This window comes from Agelaius phoeniceus, chromosome 3, assembly GCF_051311805.1.
Source record: "Agelaius phoeniceus isolate bAgePho1 chromosome 3, bAgePho1.hap1, whole genome shotgun sequence".
Lineage (NCBI taxonomy): Eukaryota > Metazoa > Chordata > Aves > Passeriformes > Icteridae > Agelaius > Agelaius phoeniceus.
The window spans coordinates 92,235,565-92,258,165 of NC_135267.1; the positions used below are offsets into that span (position 1 = coordinate 92,235,565).

At 42.2% G+C, this 22,601-nt stretch overlaps 1 long non-coding RNA gene across 1 annotated transcript in view; it reads right to left on the minus strand.

Annotated features, from left to right (window-relative positions):
* LOC129118932 (uncharacterized) overlaps positions 1-18,419 on the minus strand; it is a 39,905-nt gene extending 21,486 nt beyond the window's left edge. The window contains exons 1-2 of the long non-coding RNA XR_013181680.1: positions 18,334-18,419; positions 3,118-3,322 (exon numbers count right to left, since the gene is read on the minus strand). This is a non-coding gene — a long non-coding RNA (uncharacterized LOC129118932). The remainder of the gene's footprint in view (positions 1-3,117; positions 3,323-18,333) is intronic.
* Between the last annotated feature and the right edge of the window lie 4,182 nt (positions 18,420-22,601).

Here is a 22,601-nt window from a genome sequence, read left to right on the forward strand (position 1 = left end):
CACTTCAGAAATATTCTAATTTTTGTTCCATTTTTGAGTGCCACTTGAAAGCAAGAGTTTTCAGCTCAGACAAAGGCTTCAGCATGTCCTGGTGGTCCTTGTCCAAGGCTCCTGGCCCCAGGGGTGCTGGCTGCTCCCTGTTCCACAAAACACAGAGACAAATGAGCCCAGTGGTGAAAATGAAGGCCAATGACAAACATGGGGAGGTTCTAAAATTTAGAACTCCGTGAGCTGCCTAAATTGGTCTAGGAACTCTTCCAGCTTTGAAAACAACCAGAAATTAGGATATAAAACCCATGGGCAGTGTTTTGCAGCACATACCTGCAGAAGGCTGAGCGCAGAATTTGACCCTGGGTGTAACATCTGAGTCCCCTTTTGCACATTTTCCTGAGTGCCACCAGAGATTTGTGTTCCCTGTCAGTGCCACACACCTCCTTACAGCACACACTGTTTCTGACAGCTGGGTTCATGACCTGGAATGGTTTCATTCCCTCTGTGGAAAGCAAGAGAAAGTCTTCTCTGGCTCAGTGTGTCCTGCATGCCACTCTCTCAAACCATGATTGGCTGTTTCAGCTCTTAGTGAGACACTTTCTGCCAAATCTGGACTTTAGATAACTTTAGTTTATGCCACAAAATCTCTCCAGCCAAATATATTCTGTATTTCCGTCAAACACTTAGGGTATATTATGTAGGCTATTAAAAAAATAATAAAATTAGGTCTGTTTTGTGAAGGTAAGGAGTAGTATTTTTTGTTTTCTTTTAATACCAATGTAATAATTGTTAAGTACAACTTTAATGTAGAGTTTAATTTTGAAGGCATACACTAAATATTTAATTTAAATATTTCAAAGTATTATTTTTAAATTGAAGGAAGTGATTAGAATGATGCAAATTACTGGCAGCTTACTGATACAGAAGTAGTAACTACCTAAGTTTGCTGTTTGAATTTAGTCACCATGATTATAACTGGCTAGGCTAAGCCCCAGCTACAATTCTCATGTGATCAATGAGGCATGCATGTCACTGCAGCTCAGTGAGCTGCCTACACTTAAACCTGATTGAAGCTTAAGTAGGTCAGAAAGATGGTCAGGCTGTGACATGTTCTCTAAGGCCAAATCTCCACAGGAGAAAGAGAATCCCCCAAATTTTAATAATTTCTTTTCAAATTACTCAGTTAGTCAGTTTAAACCAAATATGTTCTAATTGAACAATCAAAAAATGCTCTCAGATCTATCATCTGGTAACTTGGATAAAATTACATCCTTATGTTTCTTTAGGATAGTTTAATGCCTTTAATCCTTGATTATGTAACAGTGCTTTAATCTAAGATAAATTGCAAAAGAGCAACAAGGGCTTCAAGAGTTTTGATTTTCAGATTCAGTTTGGCCTAAAGGCACCTTATGCTCTCAGAACACCCCAGCAGAAAGCTTTAGATCCCAGCAGAAGCCTTGGCTGGTTTGGGATTGTGTCAGGTCCAGAAGAGATGCTGGGGTTTAACTTTTATGCTCTGCAGAGTTATGAAGTTTGATCAGCCTTTGGTGTGCGTGCATGAGTGCTGCAGCACCTGAGCACCATTCAGTGTGTTTGTGCTCATCTGTGGGACAGTTTTTAATCCTTTCCTCTGTCTGTGGTGTCTGCTGCCCCTTCAAAATAGAGTCCTTCTACTTATTTACACAGCCAAACAGAGCAGGTTTGTCAGTCAATTGTTAATTATTCACACTTCAAACACCAAATATCCCAGTTGTAGTTACTCTAACTCCTGCAGCTGACATAAATAATACTTAAAAACCCAAAATCTGTACCTCTAGAGAAAGACAGAAAATATAGCTGCAGAATATACTCAGTTCTTCTTGCAAAAAGTTAGTTAGATAAGGATATTGCTGGCATGTTATAGGTATAAAGACAATGATGTACTTCAGATACATTTTATTGCCTTGATAATTTTTATGGCAGAGGGGAGCAATGGCTTATTCAAAGTCACAAAAATAACAATATTTGGTAAGGTTAGTGCTCTACCTAGCAGTGAGGTTTAGGCCCAAGAAAATAAAAAATTTAAAAGCCAAAGAGCACAGGTACCTAGCAGACACCAGAAATGCAAGTTTTGGTTGGGAGAGTCCCAAATTTGATGCACTTCCCTCAAACACGGCAAGACAAGGCAAGACAACCTCAAAAGACAACCTGAGAAATAAAGAAAACTCTTTGCAATTCAGTTTGCCTCAGCTGAGAGAGCAGAAAAAAATGACAAGAAAGTGCCACACAGCAGTGTTTTTTGTCATTGCTGCTATTCAAAATAAAATGGGGACCATCACACCACTGCTTTGCAATGAGACCTCCAATCAATCATTATTATGAGGACAAATGAAAGGTACTATTCACCTGAGCTGAATGTAAATTAGAGACTTCACTATAATAAATCCTGGCTAAAATATTAAACTCAATGAAATTACATTCGTTAATTCAAAAAATAAATTATCCCCTGACATGTGAAAAGCTCTATACTCTTATGTGAGAGCAACTGAAGTCTTTGGGGATGTTTAATGGAGAAGAATAAAATTTCTTTGTGGAAAGAAGGGAGGAAAGTCTGCCAAATATTTTAGAGAACATTCTTCTCTTGATACGCTTAAAAATATGAATAAAAACTTTTACATTCATAATTTACTGGAAGGTCTTAAATAAAAAGAGATTTTGTGAAGTTCTATCTCCTCATAAAGAGAGGAGAGGCATTTATTGAAAAAGTTGTAATGTTGACTACCAGGGGATATTAATGCTGTTCCCAATAAGGACCACAGCCCATTGGGAGGTCACCTTTAGCATGGGTTCTTCCACACAATTTCCTCCCATTTGAGGAGGGGAAAGAGATTTCCTCCTGCTTCCCATCAACTTTTGGCCTTGCAACTACTCAAGAAACGTCACACTAGATGTAAAGCTGGTAAACAAATTCCCTCTCCTTTACTTAGTCTCCAGTTCCTCTCTGCAGCCCCAGGTGGGAGTGCCAGCAGATTATTTCAATAAACTTCTGGAGGCTATGGCCCTGCTTGCAGAAAAGCACCTGCCTGCCAGCTGCTGAGGTCACACATGGCAGCATGTCCAGCCTTGATTTCCACTCCTGAAACTCACCTGTGTTTTCCATAAGGAGGCACAGACACAGTGGTACACGGATGGGAATCCATGGTTTGCTGCTCCTAAACAAAAGCCACTGGGCTGCTGAGGCAGGTCCAAGCTTACTGGTACACTCTTGAATTCTTCACCAGCCACTGCTGAGCTTGAGAAGGAGACAGAGGATGTGCCTTCCACCTACCTTGCTCTGGCCATTTTCTACCACCTGAAGAAAAAAATGGAAAAAAATAAGTGTGTGGATTCATTCCAGCCTTAATGCTTAGTGTCTGAATGTGCCCACCAGGCTGTTACTTGCCAAATTTCTTTGGGCAGGTTTTTCCTACTGACCCGATCATCTGACCTGATTGCAGAGAGCCAAGGAGAATTGTGGTGAAATATAAGAAATGAGAAGAGCAGCATGAGCAACTGATAGAAGTCAAGGCAGAGGGAATAATGACATTTGTCATTAGTTGCCATTCAGAAGGCTGTTATGAAAAGAGATGTGTTTTGCTCTCTGTAAGAACAAAAACTTGTCAGAGAGGTAGCAAATTGAATATTAGGAGATAATTCTAATCATGCAGGTGGAGAAACACAGGCACAGGTTACCAAAAAGGCATTTACACTGCGACATGAAGCACAGCACAACTGAGCACCGAGCAGAAAAAGAGAGCGGCTGTTACAATCACATGCTACCACTTCTTATTTTTTCATAAAAAGGGACAGTCAAGCAGCTGAATGTAACACATGTATTAAAAACATTCAAAGTTAAGGCCACTGCACCCAGTTTGGCAGGTTTTAAGTACTGCATGCCCAATATTTGTGGTGGTGTTCGCAGGGGTCTTAGGATGAGGGAAGAGACGAGAATGTTGACTCCATGTTTCAGAAGGTTTGATTTATTATTTTATGATATATATTATATTAAAACTATACTAAAAGAATAGAAGAAAGGATTTCATCAGAAGGCTAGCTAAGAATAGAAAAGGAATGATAACAAAAGCTTGTGACTGACTGAGACAGTCTGGACAGCTGGACTGTGATTGGCCATTAATTAGAAACAACCACGTGAGACCAATCACAGATCCACTTTTTGCATTCCACAGCAGCAGATAATCATTGTTTACATTTTGTTCTTAAGGCTTCTCAGGAGAAAAATCCTAAGGACAGGATTTTTCATAAAACATGTCTGTGACAAATATTTACTACAGAGAGTGGAGCCTCTCTCTAAACAACGTCGTGCTGCCCCCTAAACTCCACCACAAAACCCTCTCTTCCCCCCTGTGACCCTGCACATCTCCAGAGCTCAGGAAGGTCTGTCCAGCAGCAGCTCCCAGGTGCCTCACCACAGCAATCTGTAGCACACATAGCATGGAACAGATGATTTACCAGAAACCCAGAGCTGTGGGTTTCTGTGGATTTTCATTTCCTATTTCATAACACTGCTAGTTATCCACACTGGAATGCATGATGAATATATCTATACAAGCCTAGTGGAAAAAACATACTGGGCATTATCCATTTTGTATTTTTCAAAGGCTCAGAAAGTTGGCCAAATCAGAACCAATTTCCACTGAAATGCTCTAAAGTCCTTCCCAATGAAAGCTGTAATCATGGCCAAATGTCAGTTCTCAAAAGAGCTATTCAAATATTAATTTTCAAATGTTTTTACAAAGGGAAAATATTGGGGCTTTTTTCTTATTTTTACATTTACAAACAGAACACAGGCATCTCACAGAGATTTATTAAACTGTGAAAAAGGGCTACCTTTCTCAAGCAACATTTTAGCCTCAGAAGAGGAAGGCTGTGCCAGATTGAAAAGGGGTAATTTTGATGTCTACCTCCATCATGCAGTGTTTGATTTTGCAAGATCATTGCAGTAAGTTCACAATCAATTATATTAATATGGATTCCTTGCCAGATTGAGGACACTGCCTCATCATACCCTGACCAGGGCACCTCCCTGGGTGGGGGAAGCAGCAGCACTGACATCCCACGTGCTCAGCCCACACCTGCCCTCACACCTACTCAGCTCAAAGGGTTTTATCACTCAAAGCAATAAACTGCCAAGTCACATAAAAAATCAGTGTTAAATAATTCAGAAAAGAAAGTAAACCAGCAAGTACATCATGACTCATTCTCATCTACATGTTTGTTTTTGCAGACTCCCAAAAGCCTACCAATGCTTTGCTGCTTATAGGAGTGTAATAAACTACCCTCAAAAGGTAGCTCACACCAAAATATAAATAATATTTTTCACTGGTATGCTGAACAAAACTTTTATTAAGGCAGCAAAATGAACTTTTCACTTCATAATTTCATTTAAAGAAATTACAAGTATTTGGTATGTTTATGTGGACTTTGTTGCAGTGAGGCACAAGTGTCATGTTATCCATTTTAAATAAGCTCAGGCTTTAGATCAAAAGAGAAAACATAGCTGACTCCATTTTACTTTGTAAAAGTTTATGACTATCTCAGAGTACATTTTCTTTAATATTCTGGTTCACCTCTAGCTTTCACCTGTTGTTTGCAGCATCTGGTATCATTAGCCTGTGGGAGGAACAAGGTTAACATCTGATATTCTGGGGGAGGAAAGGGAAAATGATCATATTTTTGTACCTTCTTTAAAAATGTCCTGTTATTATTTGCTATTTTTACAGCCTTCATTAAACATACAATGAGGGAACTTCCAATCCAACTTGTTTGATGGTTTAGTGTTTTATGCCCGAGAGCAAATCCAACAGAGGGAGGGAGACAGGAGTCCCAGCAGAGAACTCGGAGTCATCCCTTCCTTGGTGGCAAAGCTCCCAGCTGTCCTGCAGCATTGCAGGGAGCAGCTGCTTCCCTGAGCTGCTGGCATCTCCAGGAGCCACAGGCACACCAGGAGCCTGCCTCTGCCAGCCCTCTCCCCAGACTGGAATACCATGGCCTGGAGGGTGCATCTCCAGCCTCAGAAAGAACACCATGCAAGCAAGTACAGCTAGTTCTATTCTCAACCCCTTCAGTGTCTCCTAATTTTTCTCACATTATGAGTAGACAATATATTAGTGGTCAGACTCCATTGTCATCTTTTGACTGAGTTTGAAATGTCCCTGACAGAAGCCCTTACATCTGTCTTTAACTTGGTTTCCACCCTGACATGACATTTCCAACTCTGTCAATCCTAAAAACGAGGGAAAGCTTATGTTCTATCTCAAATACAGCTATAGTCAGGACAGTCCAACACAGCTATTTAATTATGGTATTATGGCAAATCCCTAAGATATATTTGTGTAGCTTGGGCTGGAAAGGACTGGAGCTGGCATCTGGCATAGCTCACAGGAGATACACTCCCAACCTGCAAACTTCCAAACCTGCAAACTCCCAAACCTGCACTGGCATCTCAGCTGGTCCATGGTCTCTGAAAGAGCTGACAAACTTGCTGTGGATGGAAGCAGCAGCTGCTGAAAGGCACCTTATAGAAGATAGATTTTTTTTTTTAATTAATTCACTCCTTGCAACAAAGGAAAGCAAAAGCTAGGGAAGCTAGGAAATAATGTCTGCACCTAACTAAACTTCCTACCAGGAGAAAGTGCCCCTTAAAGAAAGCACATCCTCCTCAAAAGCTTTAATTCCATCCCCTTTCCTCATCCTGCTCAGCAATCTGACACCCTTTAAGCTTGGCAGATAATTCTCCTTAGCTGAGCCTCCAACACCCTGCAATACATATTTCCAGCATGTTAGAAATACCTCTAGCTTAGGAGTTGCTGGACTAACTAATGCTCAGTGCAGAATTTTAAAGTAGTCTGTACTCTAAAACAACACTTGATCTGCATTGCTCCTCTCCCAAAATCTCAGTAGATTTAGCTGACTGTCATCCTGTTTCAAGGTATTGCTCTCCTCCATCATTTTCACAGCAGACCAAAATCCAGGATTCACACTGGTTACAAAAAGCAGAGCTCTAGGACTGAATTACCATCTCCTAATAAAGATTCCTCTTTTGAGCAGAGTCTCTGCTGTTTACTGAGGCATCTGACAAAATTCAGTCCTGCATCAAGATTATTTTTGTCTGCTGCAGAAAGTGTCAAAATAAATCCAGAATCCATTTTAATGCTAATTTATTTAAATTAATTGGATAGACATGCATATTAATTGTATTTTCAAATTCTTTTCAGATATTTTTGGGGAACAGTTAAAGCAAGAGGGAAAACATCTGTTCCAGGTGAATGACATACATAAAAGCCATCAACTGGAGTATAATACCAAGGGTGGATGGGCCACTAACCTTTCTCCACAATCAGTGTCTTAAGCATCTTAACAGCCTGAGCCTAAAAATCATGAGAGCCTTTGTTTCTGAACAGTTATGCTAATCAGATGTAAATATACATAATTAGATATGGAAGATACACTGAGCTAACAGAAAACCAAATGGATTAGATCTGAAATTCTAATATTGTACTTAAAAAAACAAAGGCCAAGTTCAACTTCCAGCTCTGCTGGTGCACTTGTTCCAGTGCTATTACTCCAGATTTACATAGCAAAGACATGAACCTCAGTATAGGCTGAGAATCAAATGAAATCCCCACAAAGAATGCATGTTGTATCTGTATCTCATTTTTATGAATGCTACCATTTTTTCCTCACCCGGTCTAGAATTATTACAGTCCTGTAAAAAACTTAATGTAATTTGTAAGATAATTAAATGCAGAGTCAATTAATATTTTTAGAAGCATATATGATAGAAAACAAAAGGAAGAAAGACAAGTATATTACTTGAAAAGCAGCTACTTTTAAAAACTGTTCTAGTTAGCCAGGATGACAAGATAGTTAAATGACTTATTAAATTAAAAAATTTTGTTACCCACATAAAGATTAATTCAACCCACTCACAGGTGACGTGTTCACATCATGCTTAAAAAATTAAAGTATGCCCAAGCATCTCTTGCACACTGAAAGTCACATGATCTTTTCAAAGGGCTGCTTTATACTTGCAGTGCTTTCCTAGGACTGAAATTTTGCTAAAAGGACAGCATGCACAGTAAACACCTAAAGTCTTATCAGCAAGCAAAGCACTTTCTTTGATTTTTTCCATAAAGCTTCACTTTCTATTCCAGCTTTCACTGTTTCTGTTAGGTCAGATCTAAAGGCCCATGATAGATAGAGGAATATATGTGGAGTTAATTACAGGCCCTGGAGAGCAGCCAAGAGGATACACAGCTATGGAACATTTACTCACATTCTGTAGGTCATATGAACAATGCTAATGGGATTCCCAGTTTCAGCACTGCATGGAAATGAAAGTGGGGAGCCTCTTCCCACAGGAATAGAAAAACTGTAAACTGAAAATGGAAATTCAGACAATAGGGAAGGCAGTTTTAGGACTTACTAATACAGGGAACCATGCTGTGATGAGCACACAGTTTTTTTAACTGATATGAAAAAAGCAGATTTTTTAGACCCTGCATAGGAGTTTTCAGCATTAAAATATAGGGACTAACATGCTGCCAGCAGGTGAGCCTTCCCTCTCCAGCCTCCAGGCTTTGAGATGAATGCTTGAGCAGTAAATAGCAAACATCAAGCAGATCTATTCTGATCTTCCTTTTTGATTCCCTTTATGCTGATTTCATACTTAAAACTGAGCAGCCAGGATCCAGAAGGTCCTGCTTTGGATTGCCTGGGATGGAATCCTACTTGGAGAAATCCCTCACTTCTGTACAATCAAGCTGCGGACAGCAGAGGTGTTTGGCCATGCTTCCCAAAGCCTCCTGCAGGACAGACTGACACATGAGCAGACATGAGGAGGCACAGTTCTCCCAAAAGAGGGAGAGAGGATAAATTGTGTGATCTGAAGTGACCCTGTGCTCACTGGAGATATTTCTGGGATGTGAGCCAAAAATGAGGTGAGTGGGATCAACCAAGAGATTTTCGTCAGGATTGTGCTCCTGACCCAGAGGGCACAATTAATTCCTAATGAGTTAAATTCAACAGGGTGATGTGCTCCAGGAGTGCACACATTGTGCTAGTGGGCAGCAAGTCAACAGGATCAGATTAGAGCTATTCAAAAATAAATTTCCCCTTGGCATTTGCTGCAGACATCAGACTCCCCAGCACTGTTTTGCCACACAGATCTCTCTATGCAGAGCATTTTTTGTTAACATGAGCATCAGAGAAATACTGAGCTCATCCAAATCAATCTGAAAAGGAATCAGGTGAAAGGTGAAAAGATGTATTCTACCTTGTGTTGTCTACTCACAGACATCTTTTTATTCCTAATTCACCTTCTTTTGACTTTTTCATGTGCAATCTCCCAACCACAAATACATCTCTCTCAAAATAAAATTCCTTTGCACCCATCCATATCTGCTGCTGTCCCAGCCAGCCCCGCGATTGCTGCTGGAAGAGGTGGGGCTGTCAGCCTCTCTAGGTGTACAACTTCATCCCAGGAAATCCTTTCCAACTCATATCCTCACCAAGTTGCTGTCAAAGGCATGGGTGTGTGTGCTTCAGAATTCCCTACCAAGGCTCCTAAGGATGAAATCACCTACCCACAGGTTCACACACCTCCTTATGCTCAACAACTGCTTTGCCAAAAAACAGGCAGCATATAACCAACACAGACAACTCAAAGGCTTGTCAGCAGTCTGAAAACACTCAGGTTTGCTGAGACAACCACAACTCACATTCCTCACAGTAACTGATAGAGAAAATATATATCAAAAAGAGAAGTGACATCCACAGCACCGACCAGCGTATGATTCCTTAATTCTTTATGGAGATGTTGGAAAAATATTTGAGTGCCACAAAATATTAAGTTGCTATAAAAGTTCCCATTTGCAGAGTATGATTGGATCCACTTCACCTAACTCAAGCAGACTGATGCTTTCTCTAATCCTTCAGAGAAAAAGAGGTATCACAAAGGGATGCACTACTTACCACCAGGTAGAATATGCTCTCCTCTGCTCAGCAAAATTCTGATGCACAGGATCACAGTTTACACATTCCCCTTTCCAGGTGGTTTTGCTCTATCACTGTTTTCCAGGAAATTGCTATTTCTCAAATTGCTCAAATTGGCATAATTGACTCTCTGCTTATTTTGCTCATGCTTTAGCTTCTACAAAATAGATTTTTTAAAATATCAAAATAAGGAGAGCCTTTATTTTTATCTCTTCTTGAAGTCCTATCAATAGCCCCTGAATATTGGTGTTATCTTTTTTGGTATTTTCCTCAAGCCTCTTTAGGAATCAGCAGCTTTTGGAAATATGCTCTCTTTCATCTCTAGGTTACATTTTGCTTGTCTTTTAAAAGTTTTGAGTCCTAGGAGCCATTATTGTGCAATCCAAGAGCATAATTTCATTTTGTGAGCCAAAAAAAATTTAAAGAATAAGTCGAAGTATTTAATATAAAAATAAATTCTTCTCACTGTAGTTTAACTGGGGAAGGGAGGCAGGGAGAGAAGAGAATAATGTTTAAGCTGTGAATACTTGTGGCTGACAACCCTTTCATCCATCCCACATGCCAACACAGCCTCATTACAGTATTTGCAAACATCTGAGGCTTTGTACATGCAACCCATAGAGCCCTTTCTAACTGCAAATAACTCTGGAGGCATCCAGGTATCTTTTCAAGCCCCCAAAAGCCTGACTGGAGGTGTATGGAAGCCTCCTTCCTTTTCCAACACCGCAGACTGCAGAGCAGCAGTGCATTTGTCATCAGCTGCTGCAAGAATTCTGGATAAGATGAATTCTCCTGCATAAAAACTAACAGCAGCTGGCAAGTGCCTCCTTAGGAGGTTCACAGCTCCATGCACCAACTATCAAAGTGACATAAAAGCACGGATGTTCTTTGGTTCAGATAATGAATAATGCACAAACTCTTCACATGCATTAGAGAACAGTAACACCACTGCCTTCAGCAAAGTCACTGCTGCTTTCACATATGAAAAATATGGATCTGGCCTCTGATCTTGAAAGGTCTGCATACTTCTTCTGTCATTCCTCCAGCAGTACTTTAAATCTGTCTTGCTGACATCCCCTAGCCACAATGCACATCCATGCCATATCACACTTTCCAATCAGACTTGAGCACGCGTGGGAGGCAACTACATCCCTAATGCAGGCCTCCAGGAGAAATGCAGACTATTAAAAGCATTCCTTCCAATGTTGAACAGGATTCTGCCAAAATGCTTGAGCATAGCTGGTCAGCAGCCTGCACAGTGGTTTCTGTGATGGAGCGAGGCACATCTGGTGCAGCTCTGCCTGCACCAGAAGGGAACCAGGCTGGCAGCTGCCCAGGGGGACAGGCTGGGCTCATCTCTTGCTACAAGACAAACCCAGTCAGATCTGCTGCCACCAACAGACTATCCAAACCTGTCTGTGGCTCTAGGAAGGCACTGAGTGGGTGTGCACTGCTCAGATTCAGAAGCAAAGGAGAAGAAATTGTCTAGGCTTGTTTCTCCTCTCATTTAAGGCCAAAGTTTTAAAGGTGAAAAAGTGCAAAGCTGCGTACCAGCACGACTTTGCAAACTGAGACAAGGTGAGTTTTCCTTCAAAGAGCTGGATGGATTACTTTCCTATCCCTGGTTACTACCCTCCTCTCCTTTTCCTCACAAAGCTGATGCAAAAATATCCTTAAAACAACACGAGGGCCAAACAATAATTAAAACTTTCCATCGCATTGCACTGACATTATCAAGCCGTGGGTGGATTCACTGACACAGTAGTGGAAGTAAGAATTCAGCATTGGTTCCATTCTTTAGAGATGCAGTGCTGCTGGCACCCATACAGAAACGCCTACAAGTCTTGAGAGAATATGATAGTTGACCTAAAATATTTGTATACACTAGGTTATTCAAACAGTTTTCAAAATATTTCTCAGAGTGAGCCTTATTTCAGTTTGATCTCTGGCTCTGTGCTCAAGAAACATCTTGCACTTAATTGAGAATTTGCTGGGAATCTAGATTTTATCCCAGCACTGAATGCTTGGCCAAGGAGATCTAGGGTCTCTGCCAGCAGAAATATACACTGGAAGACAGGCTGCCTAGTGTGTTTTACCAGTGCTCCACCACATGTTGGACTGATTTGAAACCACCAACTGCAGTTGTAGTCCTCCACAAAAACAGTTCAATAGGGCACATTTCATCATGAAGCACCTCAGAAGGATTGCAATTTATATGGAAAATTTTGTCATGTAATCTTTACAGAGAGGGAAGCAATAGCTCCCAAAAAGACTAGAGAAAAACCCTCAGCCTGTACACAAGTGTGTATGGATAGCCATTTGCTCTCATTTGGCTTTATCTTTCTTTGCACACATGCCTCCAGATAGAAACACAGAAGTCTTGATCTTTCTTATCCATTAGAAAATAAGACAACTGAAAAATTTGTCCTTTTTGCCATTAAAGCAACCAAAGATGTGCTGTGGAACAAAAACATAAGTTAATTATTTGAAGGGGAACAAATAATAAAGGCATTCCAAAATATCAGAGCTGCCTTACAGGACAAAACAAGGGCTGGGCTAAAATTCAAGGAAAAAGAAAACAATCCAGGAAACTGGCTGTTGGAAGAAAACTGTTAAACAGATTATATGCCCAGATAGCCAAGGAAAGTGGCACCAGTCACTTGGGGTGATTAGAACTGGTCTACACAGAGAACAAGAAAAGGTATTTGAGGAGGGAGCCTTTAATATTAGGGACAGAACCCAAACCACAAAGGTCACAGAGTGGCATTAAAAAGTCAGTGTTTGCCAGTAATACACAGACACACACAGAGAGGCACACACATTTCACATGAAACACATCTGGTGCTTTGACAAAGCCTGGCATGTGGAGGCACCTGAAGCCCACTCCTCTCTCCCAAATAAATGCCCAAATCACAGAGCTGGGCCAGGCTCTCTCTCTTTTCCTGCTATCCTGAGCTCCTGCAGGAGGTGGAAGCCCTGCAGGTGCCCTGGATCTCTCTCCTGGAAAACAGCAAATCCCCATATGCCAAGGAAGAAGGACAGCTCAGGGTCCCCAGGATACCAGGTAAAGCTGTCTAATACCTGCATTAGATCAGAAAAACCTGTGCCCTTCTCCTCCCCTGCCAGCCTCATTTTCTAGGATAACAGTGAGTTCAGGTCAGCTTTCCCAGAAAATGCCTTCAGCTGCCTCCCTGCTGGCACAGCCTCAGCCCCTGGCTCCCAAGGGGACAGGTGCCTGCAGCAGCCTCAGACATGCTTCAGGCTCTGCTGAGCACACAGAATGCCCCCACACCTCAGCTTTACCAACAGCTCTCTCTCTTCTCTGGTCAGCAGCAGAGAGGCTGAGTTCTCATCCTGCACCAGCTGCAGAGTCTCTGCCAGCTGGAGGGTGAAGGAGGCTGTAGCAGATGAGCCTTTGACTGATTCCGTCCTTTGCATTCATGGTCCCATAGGAAGTCTGGATTCTCAGACTTCCATTGCCAGAGCAGCAATCCCAGGGCTGGGTTTGTGTCCCAAGCCATGGGTCACTCTTCCTCAGAGAGCCCAGAAACAGCACTCATATCAGTGGCTGACAGCCATTTGCCAAGTCATGTATTTTTTTTAACAGCATTGACAACTTGAGTTTTTCTAGGACTATCAATTTCTTGTGGATGAGGAGAAATCATCATATAAATATTCATATGTATACAAATTCATGCCATATACAAATTCAGTACTCACACATACAAATATACATATTCATCCAGAATACAGCTTGGATGAACTGCAGTGCAACTCCAAGGTTTCTGGGTTATTCTTTACTGCTAGAAACTGGGTTCCAGCCCTACACACCTCAATTCCATTTCCTCCCCTAGGGATTCACTCTGCAAACATGCCCCCATCATGACCCAGCTCTAGAACCCTATCCTCCCCTTGGATAAAGAGTCAGTCCTACACCCACTCAGGCAATATTTGACCCAGAAACCACCTGTCTATTAAATCTTCACACACCCTATGAATTCAGTCCATTGAAATAAATTTTAAAAGCCTTACCAGTGCAAACCAATGAAAACTATGAAGAGTGCAGCTTTCACTCTCCTGGCCTCCATGGTACAAAACATACCAAGAACAAGTGGGGCAGAACAGCTGCTCTTTTAGGAGGTGTTCCACAACCCCCACTTCATTTTCTACTGACAAGGCTGTGAATTATGCACCTCCATACCATTTCCTCAGAGGACACCATATTATTAACCCCACCAAACACCACACTGGTTTCTCAATAGCAAGGGCAGTGACTGGCACTGTTAGGAGAAGGGCATGGATCTCATTTCCACCCTGCCCTTGTCCAGTGGACATTAGAGAGGCTTTACAATCTAATTAAATTTCCCCTCCTTTCACAACATGGGTGCCTATCCTGGCAACTTGCTGATGAATTAAATCTCTTGTTGTTGTTGTGATTGCTAAAATGTTTACCAAACTCCAGAACTAAAGCAAACTAATTTAGATTATAGCAGAGTGCCACCTAGTGCTAAGCAGGTTTGATTTCAAAACCCATGCTCTTATCTATAAGAAAATATTGACTACAAATTAATTCTTCAGTTGTAATGGCAGTGTAAGAAACCCTCTATTATAATAATAAGAGAGTCTGTACTAATTATGTTCTTTGCAAAGCTGACAAGGCCCTGCCACTAGCAAAACTCTGCAGTGAGTGCATTTTCTCAGTCACATGTGCCCTCCGTTGATTGACTTTTTGTCCCACCAAGAGACAACCTAAACCCCCTGGCTGAAGTGAGCACATCACACAAGCCAGGAATATTTTCTGTATTACAGATGAAAGGCATTTACTGACCACAGCAAACACCAACCAAAATATTTCTATGTCCCACAACTCCCTGAAGAGACATGAGGTGAAAACTCTGCCTGTGGGCTCTCAAAATGGTAAAGGACATGAGCAGGCATGAGGGAGACAAAGGTTTTCACTCCTTAAATGCATTTACTGGTGTTCCAAAGGGATGTATTAGGCTGGCAGAGTGTGGGAGCAGGAAGAAATTCCCTGATAGCTCCAACAGAGATTAAGCATTTCCCACTGTTAAGCTAGAGAAAACATTTCCCTGGCTAGGATGATGTTCCCATGCTGTAGATTTTCTTCTCAGAGACCAACAAAGCAAAAATTACGTGGGCTTTTTTTTTTAAATTTCCTAACACACCCAACAACAGGTGTTTTGTAAAATGAGATTTCCCAGAAAACAATAGCCAGAGTGCAGAAATTTCAGTCCCTTCTCTGGTGAGTGCTACATGTGGTAATGAACAACTGGCTCAGACAGACTCGGGGTGGAGCACAGATATTCCCAGGTAAACACAGTCTGAGGTAAAGTCTATTTGCTGCTCAGTTCTGTCTTCTTCCTTGGGTGTGTTTGAGAAAAAGTTGAGATTAACTGACATTTATTAGCAAAACCACAGCCTATATTTAGGCTAATAGAAATGGGCAGAATGGAGCAAGAAATAATACAATGAATTATTCTGGATTACCATTCCAGCTCTTGTCTCATCCTGATCAGTGCTTTCTGACTCCAGCAAAGGCACAAAACTCCACTGTTGCTGTTGGCCTTTGGAGCCCATCATAACTTACAAGAATGGACCATGGCATAAAAGTTATCAAATCTTTCTGTTTTACAGGACAAACAAGACTTCATGGCTGCTGAGTAACTATTTCTAAATATGAAAAATACACACTTGCAGAACACAATTTGATGAGGGTTTTTTGGGTTTTTGGTTGGGTTTTTGGTTCAAAGCAGTTGAGTTTGAGAGGAATGAAACACAACAGTGTGGCAATTTGAACCCTTTGTCTGCTGTGCAACTACTGTAGGAACAAACAAAACTACTTTCCTTGTGTGATAAGCAGAAGCCATCTGCTCTGACCCAAAAGCCTCAAAAGATGAGAAGTGCCACTGTGCTGAGGCAATTCCCATTTTTAACCTGTGGAAGAACTTGGTGCAAGCCCAGCAGAACATTGGCAGGGTGTGGGGATGCCTTGGGGCCAGTGGCCTTGGCAAGACTTGCTCATAATCACACTTTTGATGCCTGAAGCTGGTCCCACTGCACCCTTTCCCACCACACAAAGCTCAGGACAGGAGGCTCCAGCCAGCAAAACTGTTGTGCACTTGCACACCCTTTCATACTGCACTCTGTGTGACTGAGCTCCTACCCCATGGATAGATAGAAGTTCCCTACCCTCTACATCTTAAAAATAAGAAGTCCTTGTCACTGTCATGGTTTCTGAAAAATCCCTTCACCAGGATTTCTTGTCCTGGGAAGCTGAGAAGCCTCAGAAAAGAATGAAAACAATAATTATCTGATTGCTTCTCCTGTGTTTGCTGCTTTGGAATGTGGTCTGGAGATTGTTTACCAACAGGTGCATGTTTGATTGGTTTCCTGTGAATTGTTTTTACTTAATGACCAATCACCATCAGCTGTGTCAGACTCTGAGGAGTCAGTCACGAGTTTTTTCATTATCATTCTTGTTAAGCCTTCTGTTCATATCCTTTTTCTTTCTTTAGTATAGGTTTAGTATAGCATTCTTTTAATATCATATAATAATAAATCAGCCTTCTGAGAACATTCCTCATCTCTCACCTCATCCTGGGGACCCTCACAAATACCACAAGTCCCCTCACTCAAAACCTAAAACAGTAATTAAGACAAAAAATGAACTGTGGCTGATTCTAATTTATATACATACATACATACATACATATATATATATATATATATATATATATATATATATAAAAGGCAAGGATGCACTCCCCCAGCTTTTCAGGATTATCCCAACCTGTATCTGTCACTAACCTCAGCAGTCCATACTCTCCAGCACACTGCAGTAAATGAAACCTCCACAGCTGGTTCAGCTCTCTGGTCCTGCAAACCTTGCTTGAGGCAGAGAGAGGATTAACTCCATCCTCGCTAGAGTAATGCTCAAAAAGCTCCTTCTCCTCTTACAGGGTGCCCAGACAGAGGCAAAGTGAAGTGCTGCTGCTCCCACATTCCCTGTTTTTCTGGGAATGAACCCACATCAGCCCAAGTGCAACAGGTGCCACGAGCTCTTTCACCATGTGAGATTCTGTCCCACGTGCTGGTGTGCCACAGAGAAACGTGTGCCTCTTCCCAAGTGTGCAAAGATCACCACAAAACCTATTTTTATATGTTTCAAAACACATCAGATAACATTTACCTATATATATAGTCTGGCAAGGCAGCACACCTGTGGATTTTTTCTTCACTTGGGGTCACCAAATGTGGTGGTGTTTGCAGGGGTCTTAGGATGAGAGAAGAGATGAGAATTTTGACTCTGTGTTTCAGAAGGCTGATTTATTATTTTATGATATATATTGTATTAAAAGAAAATTATATATTAAAACTATACTAAAAAATAGAAGAAAAAATTTCATCAAAAAGCTAGCAAAGAATAGAAAAGAATGATAACAAAAGCTCATGACTCTCAGAGAATCTGAGCCAGCTGTGATTAGCCATTAATTAAAAAAAACAACATAAACCAATCAAAAATGCACCTGTTGCATTCCACAGCAACTGATAATTATTGTTTTTCTTTTCCTCTGAAGCTTCTCAGCTTCTCAAGAGAAAAATCCTAGCACAGGGTTTTTTCAGAAAATATCTTAGTGACACACACCTGTTGCACAGGAGTGAGATGCCCCCATGCTACACCCAGGGAAACACACAAGGGTGAAGCCCTTTTTCCCACTGAGGGAAGCTCCATCCCCATGGGATGCCAGCACTCTGGCATCTCCAGCCTGCATCCAAGCTGCCTCCCCCCAGCACAGCACTGCCCATGGGCTCTCCTGAGGTGGCATTTCACAAGGACACGCTCCTTGTCTGGGCTGTGACTCCAACACAGGCTCAGCTGCCTGCCCAGGGCTCTGCTTTAATAAACCACTCTCCATTAGGAAGCTTCTGTTCTAACCAAGGACCTTTTAAAACCAATCCAGCAAACATCTAGGCGTCCCATATTACAAAACTGCCCAGACAAAACAAAGGGACTGGGCCCAAATTCCCTGCCTGCCGATGGAATCCTCCTCCTTGGGATATTGCATTTGAGCTGCTCCGAGCAAAATGCAACACTCAGCTGTAAAATATTTTCTTTTTGGCAGCTCCCAATCTTGTTCCAAAGGCACATGTGAAATACATTCCTGGGTAATCTTGGAGTGAAGTGGGCCAGATGGTAGCAGTCAGATGTGACCCAATTCTTCTTAAGCTCTCATATTTTCATAAATGTGTGCTTAAACCTCTCTCCCACCACATATATGTATTTCTGACCTTTTTCTGAGGCAGCTGCAGGCACACACAGAGCTGTCACCTTCTGGCAGCCTTGGGGGTGAAGGAGCTGTGCACATCTGTACTGGAACAAACCATCCTGTTTCAGTTTTCATCCCACTTCCCATGGACCAAGGGGATATCAGGCAGCCTCCTGGTTGAAGGAGGGTGAGGGAGCGGAAATACTTTCTTCAGACTTTACTGAAAGGAAACAGATAAAAGAGGGGTGGGGGTGGAAACTGGTTCCATTTGTTATATCAGCTGGAGGGGAGGGAATGGCTGTCCAAATGGCTGAGGGAATGGCTGTAAAGCATTTTAGCTGAAGGCTTAGGCTTGTTTTTCTCAGCAAGACTTCAAAATGCCTGATTTTTGTCCAATTAAACTTGCGTGCGGGCTCTCCCCTCCTTCCGCAGGGTTTCCTTTTGCTTCTTATTTTATTTTTGCTTATCTAGCACAGGCATCTGAGTCATATCCCTGGTGTCTAAATGTTTCAACACTGACTGCAGTGTGGCAGAGCTCAGGGTGAGCCATGTGGCTCTCACTAAAATCCATTGTCACAGGAGGATCACCTCCGAGGGCCGGGCAAGGGAAAGCCCTGCCAGCCCAGATGGCAGCTGCCAAACAGGGCTAGGATGGTCCTGGCTCTGCTCTCTGCAGGATTCCTCACTCACCTACCAGCAGTTTTAGGATGGCAGGTCTGATTTCACATGTCCATGCAGACAGACCCCTTCATAAACCTTTATTCCATAAAATTACAATTTTTCAGGGCTGTTCTCTCTGACAAGAAGCTTATTAGTACTCAGTCATTACTACCTCACCACAGTCCCTACAGAAAAGAAACCAGTTAATTCACTAACAAGTCTGTCTTTCACAGCTAAGGAGAAGCAGAGTGAGAGCTGTCTGTTAAAATGGCTTTTCTGCCCATCAGAAGAGTTCAGCAAAGGAATGGATACAAGCTCCCTCCTTTAGCCTTAACTAAACATTTTATAGGTGCAGTGCATTAAGAAGAAAACAATCTATGTTCAGCAGGTATCTACAGCTTGTCCTGGCAGTGAGGCCAGTGGAAGGTCTATGTCTGGATTCTGCATTTGATAGGAAATGGGATGTCAGCCAAGAGAGCCCAGGCACACCTCTCCTGTGCCCTGCAGCCTGGCACCAGCATGGTCCTCCCTCCTGGGACACCCCTGCACAGCCAGCAGCACCTGCCTGGTTGGACAGCCACAGCCACACACAGACACAGGCACATCTCACTGAATTTATAAGCTGTAGCCTTCCTCCTTCAGTGGAAAAGCTGAATGGAGGCAATTTGTTGAGCAGAAGCATATTGCATAAAGGAAAGTCCCAAAGCGACACCAACATTTCGTCCCACATGGTGGAGGACCAGCCTGAGCAGCTGAATTTATGTTCCAAGGCAGAGCTCAGCTCCCTGGTGGTGGTTGGGAGCAGCTGCTCACTGTGGCAGGGCTCACAGTGCACACACAGAACAACTTTGGCAGTGAGAAGCACAGCCTGGGGATCCCACACCTGCATCTCACCAGTGCAATGGGTTTGCATTGCCTGCAAGGAACTGCAACTGGAGCTGTTTGGTCTGGAGAAAAAAAAGCTCAGTGAGGACCTTATCACTCTCTGTTACCACTCTATTGCCCTAAAGGAGGTTGTAGTGAGGTGAGGTTTGGACTCTTCTCCCAGGCACCAGTGACAGGACAAGAGGAGAAGGCCTTGAGTTGTGCCAGGGAAGCTTTAGATTGGGTTTGAGGAAAGATTCCTTCACTGAAAGAACTGTCAGGCATTGGAACAGACTGCCCAGAGAGGTGGTGGAGTCACCACCCCTAGAGGTATTTAAAGGACATCTAGATGAGGCACTCAGAGATATGGTTTAGTGGTGGACTTGCAGTGTTGGGTTAATGGTTGGAGTCAATAATCTTAGAGGTCTTCTCCAACCTAAATGATTCCATAGTTCTAGGATTTAATACATTGCTGAATGTATTTTTTGAAGTTTCTCTCGTTCTTTGCTGTTTCTTGCCAAAGCTTGTTGCAATGCAGAGATTGAGCTGGAGAGAAGTGCTTGCTCAGAAGTCAATGTGGCAACAAGACACTGCCAGTGCTAGCAGGATACCCATGGCATTCCTTCCCAGAAAATGAGCAGCTTAAACTTGAGAGACCAGCTACACCAAAATACAGCTTGCTAATTTAGGAAAAAATCCAATAACAAAAACCCAAGCCACCACCACCACCACCACAAACAGCACTGCCAAAACTCCCTCTCTAAATATGTTCTTGAAAGGCAAAATCCTATTTTCACACAGTCACTGTTTACTCTGGTGAAAAAGAGAAAGAAACACCTTTTTGGCCACTGCCCAAAAGACAGAGAGATCCTGATAACTAATACCATTCACCATGGAGTCAAAGTTTTGGCAGAGAGATTATATAATCAGTTTCTACCTGCAGCAAGTTAAAATACCAGATGTTCTGCAAGTGAATGAGAAATAAAAAATACAAAAAAACCTATATATTTTTGGAAAATGTTTCCCAAGTTAAAATGTAGCTGTGCAGCACTGCTTGGTTTCAGTGTTAGTAGAAGCCCACAAAGCCACCTTAGGTAATCACAAGCGTAACAAAGGCAATGTAAATTAATCCAAATATTTCATCAAGAATGGGGAAAATCTGATTTAAAAATTTTCTGGAATGTCTTTGCATAAATTTCTGCAAAGCTGTAATGTTTTCCAAGCTATCCATTAGCTCCAACATGAGGCAGAAAATTGTCTTATTGCATTTCCTCCTGTCATCAGTGGGTGCAGGTGCTTCCCAGGTCTAACTTGGGAGGTGTGATTTTCACCTTCTGGTAAGACAGCAGCACAGGCAGTCATCAGCCCAGCTCCAGTTGTACCAAGCTGGTGGTCAGAGATGAGTGAAGGGTACTGGAACACAGCTGGAAAACCGGGACTGGCCACACACAGAATGTCCAGGATCTCATGGGTGAAGGCATAGCCTGTATCGCAGATGGGATGTTCAGGGGAACACTGGATGAACAAGTTGAAAAGCTTGAATATGTTTTTCCTTTAAGGGCAGTGGTCAAATTAGCCACTCTTAATTTCTGTACGTTAAGGAAAGTGCTATTGCAGAGCCACAGCATACACGAAGGAGGGAAGATATTTGAAACCTTCGATAGAAAAGGAAAATAATGAAATCCAAGCCTCCCACAGGGTGCAGGGAAGGGTGAGGGTATAATTTCTGAGGAACAGAGGGCTTGTATCCACAGACTGACTCCACAAGTTTTTTTTTTTAATATAATAGATATAAGGATAGATATAAGGAAAATCCTTTAGGAAAGTCTGCCTTGTAACAGGTTTTGACAAAACATTCCCCTGCATTCTTCCTATTGCCTCTTCTTTTCTAGAAGAAAACCTTTTGACAGGTCATATTCTTGTAGTTTAGAGAATGAGAGTCACAAACCCACCCTCTAGCCTGCAATGTACTGTAGTGCTGAGCACACTCTTGCCAAGAGTAGGATGGCCCATCCAGGCAAATCCCTCTCCTTTTACAGCTTTCTCCCTCCTTTCAGTTTTCATATTGTTCAAGAAACATGAAATTATTTCCCAGAACATATTCACTGTTGAACCAACCCCATTCCCTATGCCAGTGTTTGGAAACCACTGGTCTGTTATGATGCAGAAAACCAGTGGTGCATTCCCCTCTTCCTTTGTATCATCCTATTTCCTTCCCATAATCAACTCTTGGAGTCACCTTTCCACTTCAGACTTAGGTTTGGGCCTGTGACTATTTTTTCATGCTAGATTAGAATTTGCCTGGTGTGAAATTTCCATATTCATGATAAGAAGGGGAAGTTCTTTTTCCAAATGAATGTCAACAAAAAGCTGCAAGTTCCCATGCAGCACTACAGGTCAGGGGGCAGGAACTGTAATTATATTAACTTATATATATGTATTTATATACAGGGGCAGTGGCTGGTGCATATGAATCAAAGAGAAGCAAGCACTGGCATTGCTCATCCAAAGGAAGTACTTAAGGGGAACAAGTCCAATCATCACACCTAAATACCTGCAGCAGAAAGGGTGTGCCTGTACTGCACTGGGCTTTTAGCTGGCACCACTATTTTCATGGGCTTTTTCTCACCACCACATCCAGTAACTCTGGAGCCTCACTCTTGCAATGTTTCCTCTCCTGCTCCATCACCTGTAGCTGTCTGATTCTGGATCACAGGACAGAACAATGGTGTGCTCTACTGCTGTTAAAATGGGGCTCTGCCCTGA